This window comes from Caretta caretta, chromosome 2, assembly GCF_965140235.1.
Source record: "Caretta caretta isolate rCarCar2 chromosome 2, rCarCar1.hap1, whole genome shotgun sequence".
NCBI lineage: Eukaryota > Metazoa > Chordata > Testudines > Cheloniidae > Caretta > Caretta caretta.
This window is the reverse complement of record NC_134207.1, coordinates 89,344,521-89,363,932: the sequence shown is the minus strand read 5'-3', so window position 1 is coordinate 89,363,932 and position 19,412 is coordinate 89,344,521. Positions and strand designations below refer to the sequence as shown.

At 46.9% G+C, this 19,412-nt stretch overlaps 1 long non-coding RNA gene across 1 annotated transcript; it reads left to right on the top strand.

Moving 5' to 3' along the window:
* The first annotated feature begins 62 nt into the window (after positions 1–62).
* On the top strand, positions 63–17,199 carry LOC125632320 (uncharacterized). Its single transcript, XR_012667004.1, has 2 exons — positions 63–213; positions 15,474–17,199. It is a non-coding gene; the product is annotated as an uncharacterized LOC125632320 (long non-coding RNA).
* Positions 17,200–19,412: the final 2,213 nt, after the last annotated feature.

Sequence of the window (19,412 nt, the reverse complement as noted above, 5' to 3'; positions counted from 1 at the left end):
GTCAAGGGACAGGACCCTCCCCCGCTCTGCCTGGCGTGGGGGAGGGGCTGGCTCACCCCCCCCCCCCCCGCACTCACTTGGGGGAAACCAGGATGCCCCCGCCCCGCGTGCCTGGCTCTGCCTGGGCCCCCTTGGTCCCATCCAAGGAGCCCCAAGGAGGGGATGGGCCTGCTCCACCTTCCTCACCGGCTCCAAACCGGGGCCATTTCGCGGGTGAGTTTTGCCCCAGTTGCCAGACTTTCCAAACGGGTCCCTGGGCGGCGCAGCCCCGGGGCACCGTCCACCTCCGCAGGAGACGGGGCCCCTGGGGGCCCAGACGTGGCAACAGCTCCACACTGGACTGACTCCCTGGTGGAAAATCACCTTGAACGCCCTGTGCCGCGCTGGTCGCCCCGTCTCAAAAGAATTGTACTGGAATTGGAAAAAGTACAGAGGAGGGCAAGAGCCGGGATTAAGGGTGTGGAACAGCTTGAGCCTGAGGAGAGATTAAACAGGCTGAGACTGTTCAGCTGAGAAAAGAGAGGTGGGAGGGGGAGATAGGATAGAAGTCTATAAAATCATGACTGATAGGAAGAATGTGACTAGGGGGTTACTTATCTGTAACAGGAGGCTCTTCAAGATGTGCGATCCCTGTTTGTATTCCACCCATGGGTGGGCACGCGCATCATACCCGAGTCCAGAAGTGTTTCTTTGCAGTAGCCGTACACCCACATGTGCATAGTGCATGCTCAAATCTGAGGGTATAATAGGTCTTGCATGTGGACACCTCTCCAGTGTCCCTCTTACTGTTGTGCAGTCCAGTCCACAGCAGGGGGGATGGAGGGTGGGGATTGGAATAGGAATTGGGACTACACAGCTCACAGAACCTCCAGTTGCAGGTAAGTAGTCTCCTCTTTTTCTTCAAGTCGTGGTCCCTATATGTACTCCGTGTGTGCGTGATTAGCGAGCAGTGATCAGTGCAGAGGTGGATGAGAGGATGCAATAGGAAGTGCAATCAGCAGTACAGCTTGGCCCACAACAGAGTTGGTAGCTGCTACTTGTGCGATGGCATTGTGGGATATGGACGGAGTGCCAAGCTGTTGCATGACAGATGGCCTGCCATGAGACGTCAGCAAGGCAGGCTGATGTAGCTGCTTGCGCTTGCATAGAGTGCACTGTAGCTCCCTCAGGCGGAGGCATATTGGATTGTGTGTAGCATTCACGGATCCACCCGGAGACCTATTTGGAGATTCACTGGGAGGAGAGGGTTTGGCCCTTGGATCAGTTGGCAATGGCCACAAATAATTTGGCAATGTGCAAAATGAGCGAGTCGTGTGGAGATAGAATGCCTGTGCTCCGCGGATGTCTAGGGAGTGTAGAATCCTATCCACATGGGAGGTGTGTGGTTTAGAGCAGAACACAGATAGGTAGATGCACTGATTTAGGTGGAACGTCAACACTACTTTTGGGAGGAATTTAGGGTGTAACCACAAGGAAAATTTATTCTTGTGGAACCCAGTGTAAGGGGGGGTTTGCCATCGTGGCCGCCAGTTCACTGACCTGTCCAGCTGAGGTAATGGCTTCCAAGAATGTCACCTTTGTGAAGAGGTGGGAGAGGGAGCATGTTGCCAGTGGCTCAAAGGGTGGCTTTCTGAGGGCAGAGAGAACGAGATTAAGGTCCCACAGGGGTGTGGGCTTGAGTACTGGCAGGAAAGTACTGAGTAAACCCTTAATGAAACGGATGGTGGTAGGGTTTGTAAAAACACAGAGGTGCTATCCATGGGGAGACAAAGAACCTGAGTGCTGCCAGATAGCTCTATAAGAGTCTAAGGGCAAGATTGAGAAGTTGTTGAGGATGATGGGTATAGATATAGCTCTCAGGGGATGGGGATGGCAGTGAAATGTCTCCTTTTAGCTCTGTAGCAGGCCCTGGTGGATGCCCTTCTCCTCTGGTTAAAGATGTGTTACACTGGGGTGGAGCATGCCCTGTCTATCCCTTAGCCGCATCCAAATACTAGGCTGTGAGGTGAAGATAGCCCAGCTTGGGATGTTGGACTTGGTCCCAATCTTGCATGAGGAGATCTGGGAGTGTTCAGAGGCAGAGTAGTGTGTGAATGGAGAGTCTGTGCAGATCTGTGAACCAGAATTGGCGGGGTCAGAATAGGGCTACAAGTATCACAGTGGCTTAGTCCAAGCGGATCTTGTGGGAGGAGGGGAAATGGAGGGGGGGGGAGGCATAGCGGAGGTTGCCTGTTCAGGGGAGGAAAAGGGAGTCGCCCTGTGAGTCTTCCCTTAAGGCTCCCCTGGAGCAATAAAGGGGCAGTTTGCAGTTCTCATGAGTGGCAAAGAGGCCCCACCACAGGGTACCCCATTTATGGAAGAGGTATCCGAGCATGGCATCATGTAACTCCCACTCTTGGTTGAGGTAGAGTGTCCTGCTGAGCACATTGGCTAGGGCATTTTCGGTACCTGGGTGGTATATGGTTTGGAGCATCAGCTGGTGCTTGATGCACCAGTTCCAAAGAGAGACAGACTCAGAACAGAGGGAGGGAGACTTAGCACCACCCTGCTTATTCATGTACACAACTGCTGTAGTGGTGGGACTGGATGAGAGAAAGAAATGCCTGGCAAGTGAAACTGACTTCCTCAGAACAACGCTTCCTCAGCTCTCGTCCCCTAACGCCCCTACTCTACTTGCGCTATATTGATGACATCTTCATCATCTGGACCCATGGAAAAGAAGCCCTTGAGGAATTCCACCACGATTTCAACAATTTCCATCCCACCATCAACCTCAGCCTGGTCCAGTCCACACAAGAGATCCACTTCCTGGACACTACAGTGCTAATAAACGATGGTCACATAAACACCACCCTATACCGGAAATCTACTGACCGCTATTCCTACCTACATGCCTCCAGCTTTCACCCTGACCACACCACACGATCCATCGTCTACAGCCAAGCTCTGCGATACAAACGCATTTGCTCCAACCCCTCAGACAGAGACAGACACCTACAAGATCTCTATCAAGCATTCTTACAACTACAATACCCACCTGCGGAAGTGAAGAAACAGATTGATAGAGCCAGAAGAGTTCCCAGAAGTCACCTACAACAGGACAGGCCTAACAAAGAAAATAACAGAACGCCACTAGCGGTCACCTTCAGCCCCCAACTAAAACCCCTCCAACGCATTATTAAGGATCTACAACCTATCCTGAAGGATGACCCAACACTCTCACAAATCCTGGGAGACAGGCCAGTCCTTGCCTACAGACAGCCCCCCAACCTGAAGCAAATACTCACCAGCAACCACATACCACACAACAGAACCACTAACCCAGGAACCTATCCTTGCAACAAAGCCCGTTGCCAACTGTGCCCACATATCTATTCAGGGGAAACCATCACAGGGCCTAATAACATCAGCCACGCTATCAGAGGCTCGTTCACCTGCACATCCACCAATGTGATATATGCCATCATGTGCCAGCAATGCCCCTCTGCCATGTACATTGGTCAAACTGGACAGTCTCTACGTAAAAGAATAAAGGGACACAAATCAGATGTCAAGAATTATAACATTCATAAACCAGTCGGAGAACACTTCAATCTCTCTGGTCACGCGATTACAGACATGAAAGTTGCAATTCTTCAACAAAAAAACTTCAAATCCAGACTCCAGCAAGAAACTGTTGAATTGGAATTCATTTGCAAATTGGATACAATTAACTTAGGCTTGAATAGAGACTGGGAGTGGCTAAGTCATTATGCAAGGTAACCTATTTCCCCTTGTTTTTTCCTAACTTCCCCCCCCCCCCGACTTTCTTGTTAAACCCTGGATTTGTGCTGGAAATGGCCCACCTTGATTATCATACACATTGTAAGGAGAGTGATCACTTTAGATAAGCTGTTGCCAGCAGGAGAGTGGGGTGGGGGGAGGTATATTTTTCAATGCTTTGTGTGTATAAAAGATCTTCTACACTTTCCACAATATGCATCCGATGAAGTGAGCTGTAGCTCACGAAAGCTTATGCTCAAATAAATTGGTTAGTCTCTAAGGTGCCACAAGAACTCCTTTTCTTTTTGCGAATACAGACTAACACGGCTGTTACTCTGAAACCTGACTTCCCACAGTTCTAGCATGTTTATATGCATCCTGGCTTCCCATGGCATTCACACCCCCTGGGCTGTGTGACCGTCTAGATGGGCTCCCCAACCTATGAGGGAGGCGTTCATTGTAATGGTAGTCTGTGTGGTGGGAGAGGTGAAGGGGGTACCAAATATGACCTTGGAAGGATCAGTCCATCATGTGAGGGAGGTGAACACTGTTCGGGCAATAAGGACCCTGGCCTCCATATGGTCCATGCTGACTCTGTAGATGGAGAGGAGCCCCATCTGGAAGCAGTGCATATGCAGACATGCATGCAGTGTATATGTTCAAGGACAGAGAGACAATGGTGGACCGTAGTGCATGGCTTGCAACGCAGACAACAATGGTAGCAATTCCGTCCATGCCCACATGCGCCCTACACAGCCTATTACTAATGCCAGCAGGAGGCCTCACATAGGCAGCACTGCTCTCAGCGACCTTGCTTCCCTTCCTCTGCCATGACCATCCTCTTTCACCAGCAGCCTCAGTTTTGATGCGATGGTCAAGACCCACGAACCTCCCCTGATGCCACCTGCAGAGCCTCATGTTGTCTTTGGGAGCTGTCTTGGCCTATTTGCCCACAATGTGGACTGTTGGGTACTGGAAATCATCTACCGTGGATACTCCATAGAATTTCTCTCATTTCCCCCTCACTCCTGGATACTCCCCTTCCCTTCAATGCGTTCTCAAACAAGAAGCAGACTCTCTTCTCCTAAAGGGAGCTATAGAGTAGATCCCACCTCCTAACATGGAATGAAACTTCTACTTCCCATTCTTCCTCATCCCTAAGGAGGACTGTCAAGGTTCCTCTCCCACTCTGAACTCTAGGGTACAGATGTGGGGACTTGCATGAAAAACCTCCTAAGCTTATCTTTACCAGCTTAGTCAAAATTCCCCCAAGGTACAAAATATTCCACCCTTTGTCCTTGGATTGGCCGCTACCACCACCAAACTAATACTGGTTACTGGGAAAGAGCTGTTTGGACAGGTCTTTCCCCCCAAAATACTTCCCAAAACCTTGCACTCCACTTCCTGGACAAGGTTTGGTAAAAAGCCTCACCAATTTGCCTAGGTGATTACAGACCCAGACCCTTGGATCTTAAGAACAATGAACAATCCTCCCAACACTTGCACCCCCCCTTTCCTGGGAAATGTTGGATAAAAAGCCTCACCAATTTGCATAGGTGACCACAGACCCAAACCCTTGGATCTGAGAACAATGAAAAAGCATTCAGTTTTCTTACAAGAAGACTTTTAATAAAAATAGAAGTAAATAGAAATAAAGAAATCCCCCCTGTAAAATCAGGATGGTAGATATCTTTCAGGGTAATTAGATTCAAAAACATAGAGAACCCCTCTAGGCAAAACCTTAAGTTACAAAAAAGATACACAGACAGAAATAGTTATTCTATTCAGCACAGTTCTTTTCTCAGCCATTTAAAGAAATCATAATCTAACACGTACCTAGCTAGATTACTTACTAAAAGTTCTAAGACTCCATTCCTGGTCTATCCCCGGCAAAGACAGAATATAGACAGACACACAGACCCTTTGTTTCTCTCCCTCCTCCCAGCTTTTGAAAGTATCTTGTCTCCTCATTGGTCATTTTGGTCAGGTGCCAGCGAGGTTACCTTTAGCTTCTTAACCCTTTACAGGTGAGAGGAGCTTTCCCCTGGCCAGGAGGGATTTCAAAGGGGTTTACCCTTCCCTTTATATTTATGACAAGGACGGAGGGTGCTGCCTCATTCTCGACCTTTGGCTGCTGAACACATTTATCAGAAAATCCAAATTCTGCAGGCGGACGCTGGCATCAATTATCCCATCTCTCCCCCAGGGGGCCTGGCTCACGGTCTTGACATTAAAAATGCCTACTTCCATGTGGACATTCACCCGGCCCAGTGGAAATTTCTACATTTTCAAGGACACACTACTACCAATTCCAGGTTCTCCCTTTTGGCATAGCCATGGCTCCACAAGTCTTCGTGAAAGTTTTCGCCACAGTAGAAGCACAAATATGCCACCTCAGCTGTTCGGTATACCCCTATCTACCCCAGTTCCTATATCCCTAGGAACTGTAGCATGGCCCTGGAGTCTTTCAAGAGTGAAGGGACTTGTCTGTCTTGCTGTGAAACAGTTTGTACTCACCAAAGGGGAGGTCCTCGATTGCATTTTGGACCTCCCTTGGGAAGCCAGATGTCTGGAGCCATGAGTCCTGGCACATGACAACCCCAGTCGTGAGAGAGCGAGAGGATGTGCTGGCCACATCTATAGCCGCCTGGAGACTCACTTGGGCAACCAGGTGCCCCTCATCTACCAGCACCTAATATTGCTGCTGTTGGTAGTTTGTCCCAGAATTCTGCTAGCTTAGCATAGTTATTAAAATCATACTTGTCTAGCAGAGCCTGATAGTTTGCAATCCAGAACTGTAGTACTGCTGAGGAATATACTTTCCTCCTCAACAGGTCCATGCACTTTGCTGCCCAGTCTGGAGGGGGTGACTTCTATGTCTGCTGGCATTCTCGCTCAGCTGCCACGTGCAAAAAAGAAAATCCACCCTTTTAACAGGTACAAAATACCTCCGCCCTGTCCGCTAACGTGTGGGGACACAGAAGGCAGGGGTGAGCCACACTGCTCATGCTGCGTGAAGGATGACTTCATTAATAGGTAGTGCCACCCTTGAGGGCCCCTGAGGTTGGAGAATGTCCAGGAGCTGGTGTTGCTTTTCCCAAACTTCCTCCAATGGGATGCTCAGGTCTGCTGCTACCCTCTGGAGCAAATCATGATATTGCCGGTAGTCATCTGGTGAAAAAGGGAGAAAGGAATAAGCACCTCATCCAGTGAAGAGGAAGCAGCTGTGGGGACTGGCAGAGCAAGTGGCACCAGTTGGACATCTGCCTCTTCCTCAGACAGTGGTGGTAGAGGAGCCGGGCACTTGTAATAGGATGCCTGGCAGGGTGGGTAGCGTTGGTGGTAGGAGTCCCAGGGTGCCCAGTACAGCCAAGGGGAAGGGGCCGGTGGTTGCAGTGGGCCCCACAGGTACTAGTACTAGACCCTCGCTGCTGGATCATATGCCAGTGGATAAGGTGGTCAGGGACGTGAGTCAGAACTGTGGCATGACATTGGGGAGAATGAGGGTTCCAGCTCTGAAAACTCCTCAGACTCCAAGGACAGTTCCAGCACTAAGGGAACCAGCACTACAGATGGGCTGTGGTGTGGCATTAGTAGGAACCTGTCCGGCAGCAGTAAAAGAGATTTGTCCTCTGGAGTGGAGATCTCTTAGGTGAAAAGGGGTCTGGAGAGGAGCAGAGTGGGTGGGTACAGGAGTATCAGCTCATCTGCCAAAATGAGGGGCTCAGAGCTGCCGGAAGTCCTTCGAGTGCCCGTAGAGATGCTAGAGGATCCGGGTGGCATCTGTTGGGCTGTCTTGTCTGAGCAGCATGGCAGTGGCGATGGGATGGGTGGTGTGTGCGCCTGTGAGCACTCCAAATGCACAGGTACCAGGGTTCCAGCGGATCCCTTTGTGCTGAGCTTTAATCTTCCACTCGGGAAAGCTTGGGCACGGATCTGGCCAGATCTGCGGGCATCATCTCAGCTGACCTGGCTTGGCTTGGGGAAGAAACACTGCACATGGGAGCAGTCTGCTGCAGGGATCTGCTCTTGTGCCTGTGAGAGTGCTTCTTACTCTCATGTCTGGGCTTGTCCTTCACCATTGGTACTGCTGGATCTGGGGCATGCGAAGTGCTTGGAGGGACGCTCACCGCTGATGACGGCTGCTGTTCGGGGGGTCTGATGGTCCCGGATCCAAGTGTGTACGTGGTCTCATTGCTTCCTCCATTAGAAATTTACACTGGTGGAGCTCCTGAGCTTCCCAGGTTCGGGGAAAGGAAGGTCTTGTCGAAGCAGGAAGGAGTGAGCCTTGCCGAGGCAGTAGACACATCTCTGGTGCTCGTTGCTTATAAGAATGAGTAGAAGACAGTTCTAAATCCTGGAACGCGGAGCATCGTCTCCTGGAAGGACAGGGACAGTTCCCAAATGGGGGAAAAACTATCACTAACTCAATTATCTGCTCTTCAACTACTATCTATATACAACTATCTACAAGAATGGAGAAACTCACTCTCTTAGTCAAAATTAAGAGTGTGAAGGAACAGGAGGTTTCAACTCAGGCCATGCAGCAGTAAGAGGGAATTGGAGAGGTATCAACCTGCACAACCTATTATACTCTTGGCTGCAAGCACAAGGGGATGTACTACACACATGCAGGTCTACGGACACTGCTAAGAAACACTTCTGGACTCAGGCACATGGTGTGCATCTGCACCCACATATGGAATACATATAGGGAACATCACCCAAAGAAGTGTTATTTACCCCTTCATGTAACACATGAACTAGGGGTCACCCCATGAAATTAATAAGCAGCAGGTTTAAAACCAACAAATAGGAAGTACTTTGTAACACAGCGCACAGTCAACCTGTTGAACTCATTGCTAGGGGATGTTATAAAGGCCAGAAGTATAATTGGGTTAAAAAAAGAATTAGATATGTTCACAGAGGATTGGTCCATCAATGGCTATTAGCCAGGATGCAACCCCATGCTCTAGGTTTTCCTAAACCTCTGACTGCCAGAAGCTGGGGCTGGGTGACAGGATGGACCACTTGATAAATTGCGCTGTTCTGTCCGCTCCTTCTGAAACATCTGGCACCAGCCACTGCTGGAAGACAGGATACTGCGCTAGATGGACCATTGGTCTGACCCAGTATGGCTGTTCTTATGTTCTTAACCATTTGGTGGAAAAGAGAAGTGGGAGGAGGGGACAAAACATCTCCAGACAAAAGAGTAACATTTTGAACTGGGTTCCCCCAGTTCTGCTTCTTATACTATTGCATCCTCACATGGGTTTAAACTAGTGTGGGCACATGGGAAGGGAGAAGACTTTGGTGCTTACAGTGCAGGTGGAATGTGTAGGCTGTGGAAGAATGACATTTTAATTGCTGATGTTCAGGGTGAATTCGATTTAAATCATGATTTAAATCACTAGTCAGGAACACTATTTAATCATGGATTTTTACATAAACATGCATTCTTGTTGGTTGTTACAACCTTAATCCATATTCTTCACAACTCAGAGGTAGATGTAGGTTTCATTTTTAGAAGGTACACACTATACATTTTTAAAAGCAACTTATTTTGAAAACTTTTCAGATTAGTTTTACAGCTATATCAGAAAATGAATGATTGTTTGGTTATTTAATTTACCAAAGGTAATTGAAGCAGATATTTATGAAGTAATTGAGAGCTGAATTATCTCCATTGCAACAGGTTAATCATCAATAATTGGAGGATTTTTTTTTGCCATGCTGTGTTAGGAGGAGAACATCACCAGATAGACATTTAAATTGTTTTATTTAACTAAAACAACATTATGTATTTTGTATTTTTTCTTCAACAGCAAACATATAATTTTAACAAAACAAGCATATGACTTTTTGAATTTAGTTAAAAATTCAAGTTTTTTAAAATCAGGTTTGTTGTTGTTAAACAATTTTAACTAAAATAGTTAAATATTAAAAAAAAATCAACTGTGTCAGCCAGGTCAACATGAGAAACTTAAAATATTGGCTTCTGCAGCCGACTCAGTCGCCTTTACCTTCATTTTCCTGTTTATTCATAATCTGGAAAAGAAAAATAAGCTTTCCTGCTTTTTCAGGTTCCAAATTCTCAATTTGGAATGAATTGGACCAAAAGGAAGAAAATATTCTTTCTACACCATCAGAAGAGGCTACTGCTGCTAAGTGAGATTATCACTTCAACAGTTTCTGAATCCAAGTGCGTAAGTGATTTCCACCAGTTCACTGGTGTGACTTTGCTGATGTTTTAAAGAAACATATTTCTTGAATGGATCTTACTTCCAAACTGGGTCTCTTTTACAGCCTGCTGCCATTATGGGTTTTCCCTTCTAGTGAGAGAATGGTATGATAGATCTCAAATCAATGAAGGCTACATTCAGAAAGACCTCAAGACTTATGGAATATGCTGCTCAAACAGTTTCACTTTTGTTTCTACTGCCTGCCTCTCCCTTCTCACATTTATCTCCAGACTTCTTCTCCTTGTCCAGATCTATTCCATCCCCAACAATCTTCTATTCATTGAACTTTCTGAAATTTTGCAGAGGTAAGGGATTGACTCTGTGTACACAAATTTGCAGGGGGACAATAGCGTTAAGGTCTGTTATTTCTCACCTCTCTATATTATTTACTTTAAAACATGTTTGGTGTTAACAAGCATGTTATCTCTGAAGACACAAATCCACAATCTGAGAACTGCAAAACTAAGCATCTCTGATGGTATCTTCTAAACTGAGCACTGAGTCCCATTGGGTAGATGGAAAGATTGACCTAAATAATCTATACAGAAGCCCCTGGAAGCCCAGAATATTGGGCCCCTAATCCATGAACTATTGGAACTCATTTACAAAACTTTTCTCAAACATTACATGAATATATTGTTGTATACTATAGAATTAGAATTTATAATCCCTATTCCATGATGAGATATCTTTGGGCTATAATGTATCTTTAGATAAAATGCTTTTTGAGGAAAAAATGTATCAAAAAATCAGATTTAAATGAAAAAATCCAATTTAAAAAAAAATTGATTTTTATCCACCCTCCTGATGTTTAAAGATGTAGTGTTTGTGTTCTAGAAACATGCTGAAAGTGTTAAACTGAGCATTCTGTTCAAAGAGAAAGTTAAAATGGGCATTTCAAACAGGATAGTTAGAAAGAGTTGTTCATTGTGTCTCCTGTCTGGCAGGTCAGCAAGCATGGAAAGGATGAGTGAGTAGGGGAAGTTAAAAGGAGAACTTTCTCCAGACCTTTCTAACACAGCAGAGGGGTCCCTGGACTCCAGGAAAGTCTCAATTACTTTCTTGAGACTTCCTCACATTAGAGGTTTAACCTGTTACATATGTGACTATCAGGTGCCAGGGTGACATACTTGATCCCTAGGATTAAAAATTGTGAATTTGGGGTAAGACACCTCCCTGAAGAAGTTTGACTACAATCTATGAAATAAGGCTTGTTCACTACCATGAGTAGTGGTTATTTTCAGCCTGATTATTTTTTAAACCACACCAACACTCTTAATGGGGTATGTGGTAAGACGTATATAAGAAATCCTTGTACGGTGGATTAGAAGGCAATCTAGAGAAACTCAACAACTGGAACAACTCAAAACCTGGGAGAGCTTGATGGCCAAGGGCCCTAATTTGTCTACAAGGGACTGCAACACTAGAGCACACAGTCCTTTCCTCAGGATAACTGAATTTCTGCTTTGCCCATCCACAAGAAAATGTACATTTTATGTGCAGTGGGAAACTGAGGACAGTTAGTCTTCTATCTTTTAAAAACAGCAGATCGGATTTAAGAGGAACATCTGGCTTCTGGTCCTCTTACCAGTTTAAATAAATTACTGAAAGCACTGGATGCGTTCTGCCTGGTAATACCTCTAGGATGCAAACATCTTATAGCTCTTACAACGTTGATATGGAATTTGAGGTCTGAATGGGACTTTTTTCCATGAGTCTTCTTTTGCGTGCCCTAAATCAGACAAGTTACTGTTTCCATTGCCCATTGGACAATGGATAGCAAAGTCTCTTAACAAACGAGTCCTGGAGAGGAAGCCACATAACCATTTGATGTTCAGCAAGCTTATAATACATGCCGTGGTGAAATCACCACCCATAGTTTTAAGTTACTCATTATTGTTCTAATAGATTTTGTTACTTTCTTGATCTTTGTGAATGTAAATGCAAGTTGAAAAACAGAAGGTGGTATAGTGTGGAAGTTTAAAATTTAATTACTTTTTGTAGTTAGCACAAAGTGTAGCGCTATTCTGTTTGAGTTTGTGTCTTATCCTGGAATGGGCGTAGTTAAGACCTACACAAGTGAGACCTTGATATTGTGTCAGTCTGGTCTCCTGTTCAGTTTGTTTTTTCTTCATCTGAAAACAAGTACATTCTGCATTCATATAGGCACATGGCATAATATTCTGTATTTCACCAAACAACTAAACAGCTACTGTAAGTTCTACCCTCCATACTTATAACAGCTTTCCAACTGCCAGTTTCTCTCAGATAAACTCTTCTTTAGAAAAGGTGGGGGAGTTGCACTGTATGTAAGAGAGCAGAATGACTGCTCAGAGCTCCGGTATGAAACTGCGGAAAAACCTGAGAGTGTCTGGATTAAGTTTAGAAGTGTGAGCAACAAGGGTGAAGTCGTGGTGGGGGTCTGCTATAGACCACCGGACCAGGGGGCTGAGGTGGACGAGCCTTTCTTCCAGCAACTAACTGAAGTCTCCCAGGAGAACCAGGACCTGCGATCTATTAACTTCTATCACCCTGATATCAGTTGGGAGAGCAATACAGCAGTGCACAGACAATCCAGGAAGTTTTTGGAAAGTGTAGGGGACAATTTCCTGGTGCAAGTGCTGGAGGAACCAACTAGGGGCAGAGCTCTTCTTGACCTGCTGCTCACAAACCGAGAAGAATTAGTAGGGGAAGCAAAAGTGGATGGGAACCTGGGAGGCGGTGACCATGAGATGGTAGAGTTCAGGATCCTGACACAAAGAAGAAAGGAGAGCAGCAGAATAAGGACCCTGAACTTCAGAAAAGCAGACTTTGACTCCCTCAGGGAACTGATGGGCAGGATTCCCTGAGAGAATAACATGACGGGGAAAGCCAGCTGTATTTTAAAGAATCCTTATTGAGGTTACAGGGACAAACCATCCCAATATGTAGAAAGAATAGTAAATATGGCAGGAGACCAGCTTGGCTTAACAATGAAATCCTTGCTGATCTTAAACACAAAAAAGAAGCTTACAAGAAGTGGAAGATTGGACAAATGATCAGGGAAGAGTATAAAAATATTGCTTCAGGCAGGAGTGAAATCAGGAAGGCCAAATCACACCTGGGATGTTAAGAGTAACAAGAAGGGTTTCTTCAGGTTTGTTAGCAACAAGAAGAAAGTCAAGGAAAGTGTGGGCCCCTTACTGAATGAGGGAGGCAACCTAGTGACAGAGGTTGTGGAAAAAGCTAACATACTCAATGCTTTTTTTGCCTCTGTCTTCACGAACAAGGTCAGCTCCCAGACTACTGCATTGGGCAGCACAGCATGGGGAGGAGGTGACCAGCCCTCTGTGGAGAAAGAAGTGGTTTGGGACTATTTAGAAAAGCTGGACAAACACAAGTCCATGGGGCCGGATGCACTGAATCAGAGAGTGCTAAAGGAGTTGGCGGATGTGATTGCAGAGCCATTATCTTTGAAAACGCATGGCCATCGGGGGAGGTCCCGGATGACTGGAAAAAGGCTAATGTAATGCCCATCTTTAAAAAAAGGGAAGGAGGAGGATCCTGGGAACCACAGGCCAGTCAGCCTTACCTCAGTCCCTGGAAAAATCATGGAGCAGGTCCTCAAGGAATCAATTCTAGAGCACTTAGAGAAGAGGAAAGTGATCAGGAACAGTCAGCATGGATTCACCAAGGGCAAGTCATGCCTGACTAATCTCATTGCCTTCTATGACGAGTAACTGGCTCTGTGGATGAGGGGAAAGCAGTGGATGTGTTGTTCCTTGACTTTAGCAGAGCTTTTGACACAAGTCTCCCACAGTATTCTTGTCAGCAAGTTAAAGAAGTATGGGCTGGATGAATGGACAATAAGGTGGATAGAAAGCTGGCTAGATTGTCGGGCTCAACGGGTAGTGATCAATGGCTCCATATCTAGTTGGCAGCCGGTATCAAGTGGAATGCCCCAAGGGTCGGTCCTCGGGCCGATTTTGTTCAATATCTTCATTAATGATCTGGAGGACTGTGTGGATTTCACCCTCAGCAAGTTTGCAGATGACACTAAACTGGGAGGAGAGGTAGATACGCTGGAGGATAGGGATGGGATACAGAGGGCCCTAGACAAATTAGAGGATTGGGCCAAAAGAAATCTGATGAGATTCAACAAGGACAAGTGCAGAGTCCTGCACTTAGGACAGAAGAATCCCATGCACTGCTACAGACTAGGGACCAAATAGCTAGGCAGCAGTTCTGCAGAAAAGAACCTGGGGGTTACAGTGGATGAGAAGCTGGATAGGAGTCAGTGTGCCATTGTTGCCAAGAAGGCCAATGGCATTTTGGAATATATATGAAGAGGCATTGCCAGCAGATGGAGGGACGTGATCGTTCCCCTCTATTTGACATTGGTGAGGCCTCATCTGGAGTACTGTGTTCAGTTTTGGGCCCCACACTACAAGAAGGATGTGAAAAAATTGGAAAACGTCCAGCGGAGGGCAACAAAAATGATTAGGGGACTGGAACACATGACTTATGAGGAGAGGCTGAGGGACCTGGGATTGTTTAGTCTGCGGAAGAGAAGAATGAGGGGGGGATCTGATTGCTGCTTTCAACTACCTGAAAGGGGGTTCCAAAGAGGATAGAGCTATACTGTTCTCAGTGGTACCAGATGACAGAACAAGGAGTAGTGGTCTCAAGTTGTTGTGGGGGAGGTTTAGGTTGGATATTAGGAAAAACTTTTTCACTAGGAGGATGGTGAAACACTGGAATGCGTTACCTAGGGAGGTGGTGGAATCTCCTTCCTTTCAAGTTTTTAAGGTCAGGCTTGACAAAGCCCTGGCTGGGATGATTTAGTTGGGGATTGGGCTTTGAGCAGGGGGTTGGACTAGATGACCTCCTGAGGTCCTTTCCAACCCTGATATTCTATGAATACCTTGAAAAGTAATCTCAGATGCGGAAACCAGATCTAAAGTATTCTTGAATATTTCCCGGTCTAAATAGTACAAAAATCTTTTCATGAATATCTGTAACCTTCTACCAATAAATACTTCATTACCCACACATTAGTAATGCTAATGATTATAAAAAAGTTAAATGTAATAACACAGGGAAGTTTTTCAACAGTTGAGTGTTATATCTGCTCTCAACCCTTACATGACTATGGGTATGTCTACACTACGAAATTAGGTCACTCTTATAGAAGTCAATTTTTAGAAATCGATTTTATACAGTCGATTGCATGTGTCCACACTAAGCGCATTAAGTTGGGGGAGTACATCCACAGTACCATGTCTAGCTTCGACTTTTGGAGCGTTGCACTGTGGGTAGCTATCCCACAGTTCCAGCAGTCTCCGCTGCCCATTGGAATTCTGGGTTGAGCTCCCAATGTCTGATGGGGCAAAAACATTGTGGCGGGTGGTTTTGGGTACATGTAGTCAGTCACCCCTCCCTCTGTGAAAGCAATGGCAGACAATTATTTTGTGCCTTTTTTCCGTGCAGACACCATACTGCTGTCAGCAGACGGTGTAGTAGGACTGCTAACCATCGTCATCATCCACCGCTTCCCCTGCAACTCTGCTGCTCTTGTCTCAGTAGCGAATTTCTCCATGTTGTCCGTCATGTGCTCCCGGGTACTTGTGTTCTTCCTCAGGAAACGTGCGCGGTGCTAACTGTCATCCTCCACTGCTTCCGCTGCAACTCTGCTCTCCTGGGGCCATGAATCCACCTCACAGGTCCTCTCGTCGTTCTGTATAAATATCTATTCTTGTGTCATCCGTTGTCATCCACCGCTTCCGCTGCAACTCTGCTGTCCTGCAGACGCCATACCATGGAAAGCATGGAGCCTGCTCAGCTCACCACTGCTGTTGTGAACATTGCAAACACCTCGCGCATTATCCTGGGGTATGTGCAGAACCTGCAAGAGGAGACGACGACAGCACAATCACGATAGTGATGAGGACATGGACACAGACTTCTCTCAAAGCATGGGCCCTGGCAATTTGGACATCCTGGTGGTAATGGAGCAGGTTCATGCCGTGGGACGCTGATTCTGGGCCTGGGAAACAAGCACAGACTGGTGGGACCACATAGTGTTACAGGTCTGGGATGATTCCCAGTGGCTGCAAAACTTTCAACTGCGTAAGGGAACTTTCATGGAACTTTGTGACTTGCTTTCCCCTGCCCTGAAGCACAAGAATACCAAGATGAGAGCACCCTCACAGTTGAAGTGAGTGGCAATAGCCCTCTGGAAGCTTGCAACGCCAGACAGCTATCGGTCAGTCAGGAATCAGTTTGGAGTGGGTAAATCTACTGTGGGGGTTGCTGTGATGCAAGTAGCCAACGCAATCACTGAGCTGCTGCTATCAATGGTAGTGACTCTGGGAAATGTGCAGGTCATAGTGGATGGCTTTGCTGCAATGGGGTTCCCTAACTGTGGTGGGACGATAGATGGAATGCATATCCCTATCTTGGGACTGGACCACCTTGGCAGCCAGTACATAAACCACAAAGGGTACTTCTTAATGGTGCTGCAAGCACTGGTGGATCACAAGGGATGTTTCAACGACATCAACGTGGGATGGCCAGGAAAGGTGCATGATGCTTACATTTTCAGGAACGCTGGTCTGTTTGAACACCTGCAGGAAGGAACTTACTTCCCAGACCACAAAATTACCATTGGGGATATTGAAATGCCTATAGTTATCCTTGGGGACCCAGCCTACCCCTTAATGCCATGGCTCATGAAGCCATACACAGGTACCCTGGACAGTAGTAAGGAGCAGTTCAACTATAGGCTGAACAAGTGCAGAATGGTGGTAGAATGTGCATTTGGACATTTAAAAGCTCGCTGGCACAGTTTGCTGACTAGGTTAGACCTCAGCAAAAACAATTTTCCCATTGTTATTGCTGCTTGCTGTGTGCTCCACAATATCTGTGAGAGTAAGGGGGAGACGTTTATGGTGGGGTGGGAGGTTGAGGCAAATCACCTGGTGGTCGATTACATTCAGCCAGACACCAGGGCCATTAGAAGAGCACAGCTGGGCGCCCTGCACATCAGACAAGCTTTGAAAACCAGTTTCATGACTGGCCAGGCTACAGTATGATATGTCTGTTTCTCCTTGATGAAAACCCACCTCCTTGGTTGACTCTACTTCCCTGTAAGCCAGCCGACCTCCCCCCTTCGATCACCGCTTTCAGAGGCAATAAAGTCATCATTGTTTCAAAATCATGCATTCATTATTAATTCATCACACAAACAGGGGGAAAACTCGCAAGGTAGCCCAGGAGGGGTGGCGGAGAAGGGAAGGACAAGGTCACACTAGTTCAAAACTTATTGAATACCAGCCTTCCGTTGCTTGGGCAATCCTCTGGGGTGGAGTGGCTGGGGACCCGTAGCCTCCCCCCCGCGTTCTTGGGCGTCTGGGTGAGGAGGATATGGAACTTGGGGAGGAGGGCAGGCGGTTATACAGGGGCTGCAGCGGTGGTCTGTGCTCCTTCTGCCTTTCCTGCAGCTCCACCAGACGCCTGAGCATGTCAGTTTGCTCCCCCATTAGACTCAGCATTGCATCCTGCCTCCTTTCATCACGCTCCTCCCTCCTCTCATCGCATTCATTTAACGCTTTCCTGGTCTCTGCCATTGTTTGCCTCCACGCATTCTGCTGAGCTCTTTCAGTGCAGGAGGACTGCATGAGCTCTGAGCATTTCTTTGTGAATGTGTTTTTTTCGCCTTCTAATCTGCGCTAGCCTCTGGGACGGAGATGATAGGGGGAGCGTAGAAACATTTGCAGCTGCAGGAGGAAAAAGAGGGAGAGTAGTATTTAAAAAAAGATACATTTTAGAGAACAAAGGGAAGACTGTTTCACACTGAATCAAGCAATTCACATTACATAGCACATGTGCTTTTGGGAGAAGGTTGCATTTTTCCTCTTATATTGAGTGCCTGCTGGTTTGGTGAGAAACATCACATACGCTCGGCTGGGCAACAGAATTCGGCTTGCAGGCAGTCATGGTAAGGCAAAGGGTTTCGGCTTCTTCAACCTTCATAACATGTGGGAACAGTTTCAAACAGCAGCACCCTCCTTTCCCATACCAAGCATAGCCCGTTGGTATGGCCATTTAAAAGGAGGGGCTGCAGTTTTAGGGTGAATGTGCAGCACAACCCCAAACCTCCCCCCCCCCCCCAGTTCTCTGGGATGATCGCTTCACCCTCTCCCCCACCACAACTGCGTGGCTAGTATCAGGGAAGATCCCCGTCAGCCAAATGCGAACAGCTCAGCATGAATGGGCCTCCCCCTACCTCGTGGCTGACAGCAGGGATGATTTCTTTTCAGCCAAAGGCAAACAGCCCAGCAGGAGTGGACACCTCTGAATGTCCCCTTAAACAAATTTCCCGTATTTGAACCAGGTGCCCATGAATGATATCACTCTCCTGAGGCTAACACAAAGAGATAAAGAATGGATGTTGCTTGAATGCCACCAAAGCCCGGGCCCATTCGCTGCAATACTTTGTTCTGCAATGATTCCAGATTACTTGCTACTGGCTTGACGTGGTAAAAGTGTCCTACCATGGAGGACAGGATAAGGCTGACCTCCCCAGAAACCTTCTGCAAAGGCTTTTAGAGTACCTCCAGGAGAGCTTAATGAGATGTCCTTGGAGGATTTCCACTCCATCCCCAGACATGTTAACAGACTTTTCCAGTAGCTATGCTGGCTGCGAATACATCCCAAGTCTTCAGGGCAAATTAATCATTAAAGACGCTTGCTTTTAAACTCTGTATTTTATATTCACAAAGGTACACTGACCGGAGGTGCCTTCTCCAGCTTCATGGTCCGGTAGCCTGCCTTGGGAGGGTATTGGCTCCAGGGTGATTAACAGTTCCTGGCTGCCAGGGAGAAGGGATTCTCCGCTTGCCTGCTGTGTGCTATCCTCAACCTCCTCCTCCACAAAATCTTCATTCCTGTTGCGTGAGATTCCCCCCTTGCAGGTGTCCATGGACAGTGGTGGGGCGCTCCCTAGAATTGCATGCAGCTCATCATAGAAGCGGCATGTATAGGGCTCTGACCCGGAGTGACCGTTTGCATCCTTTGTTTTTTGGTAGGCTTGCCTCAGCTCCTTAACTTTCACGTAGCACTGCTGTGTGTCCCTCTTGTAGCCTCTGTCCATCATGCCCTTGGAGATTTTGGCAAATATATTGGCCTTTCATCTTTTGGAACAGAGTTCTGCCTGCACAGATTCTTCTCCTCATATAGCGATCAGATCCAGTCCTCCCATTCGGTCCATGCTGGAGCTCTTTTGCGATTCTGGGACTCCATGGTCACCTGTGCTGATGAGCTCGCCACGCTGGCCAAACAGGAAATGAAATTCAAAAAGTTCCCAGGGCTTTTCCTGTCTACCTGGCCAGTGCATCGGAGTTGAGAGTGCTGTCCAGAGTGGTCATA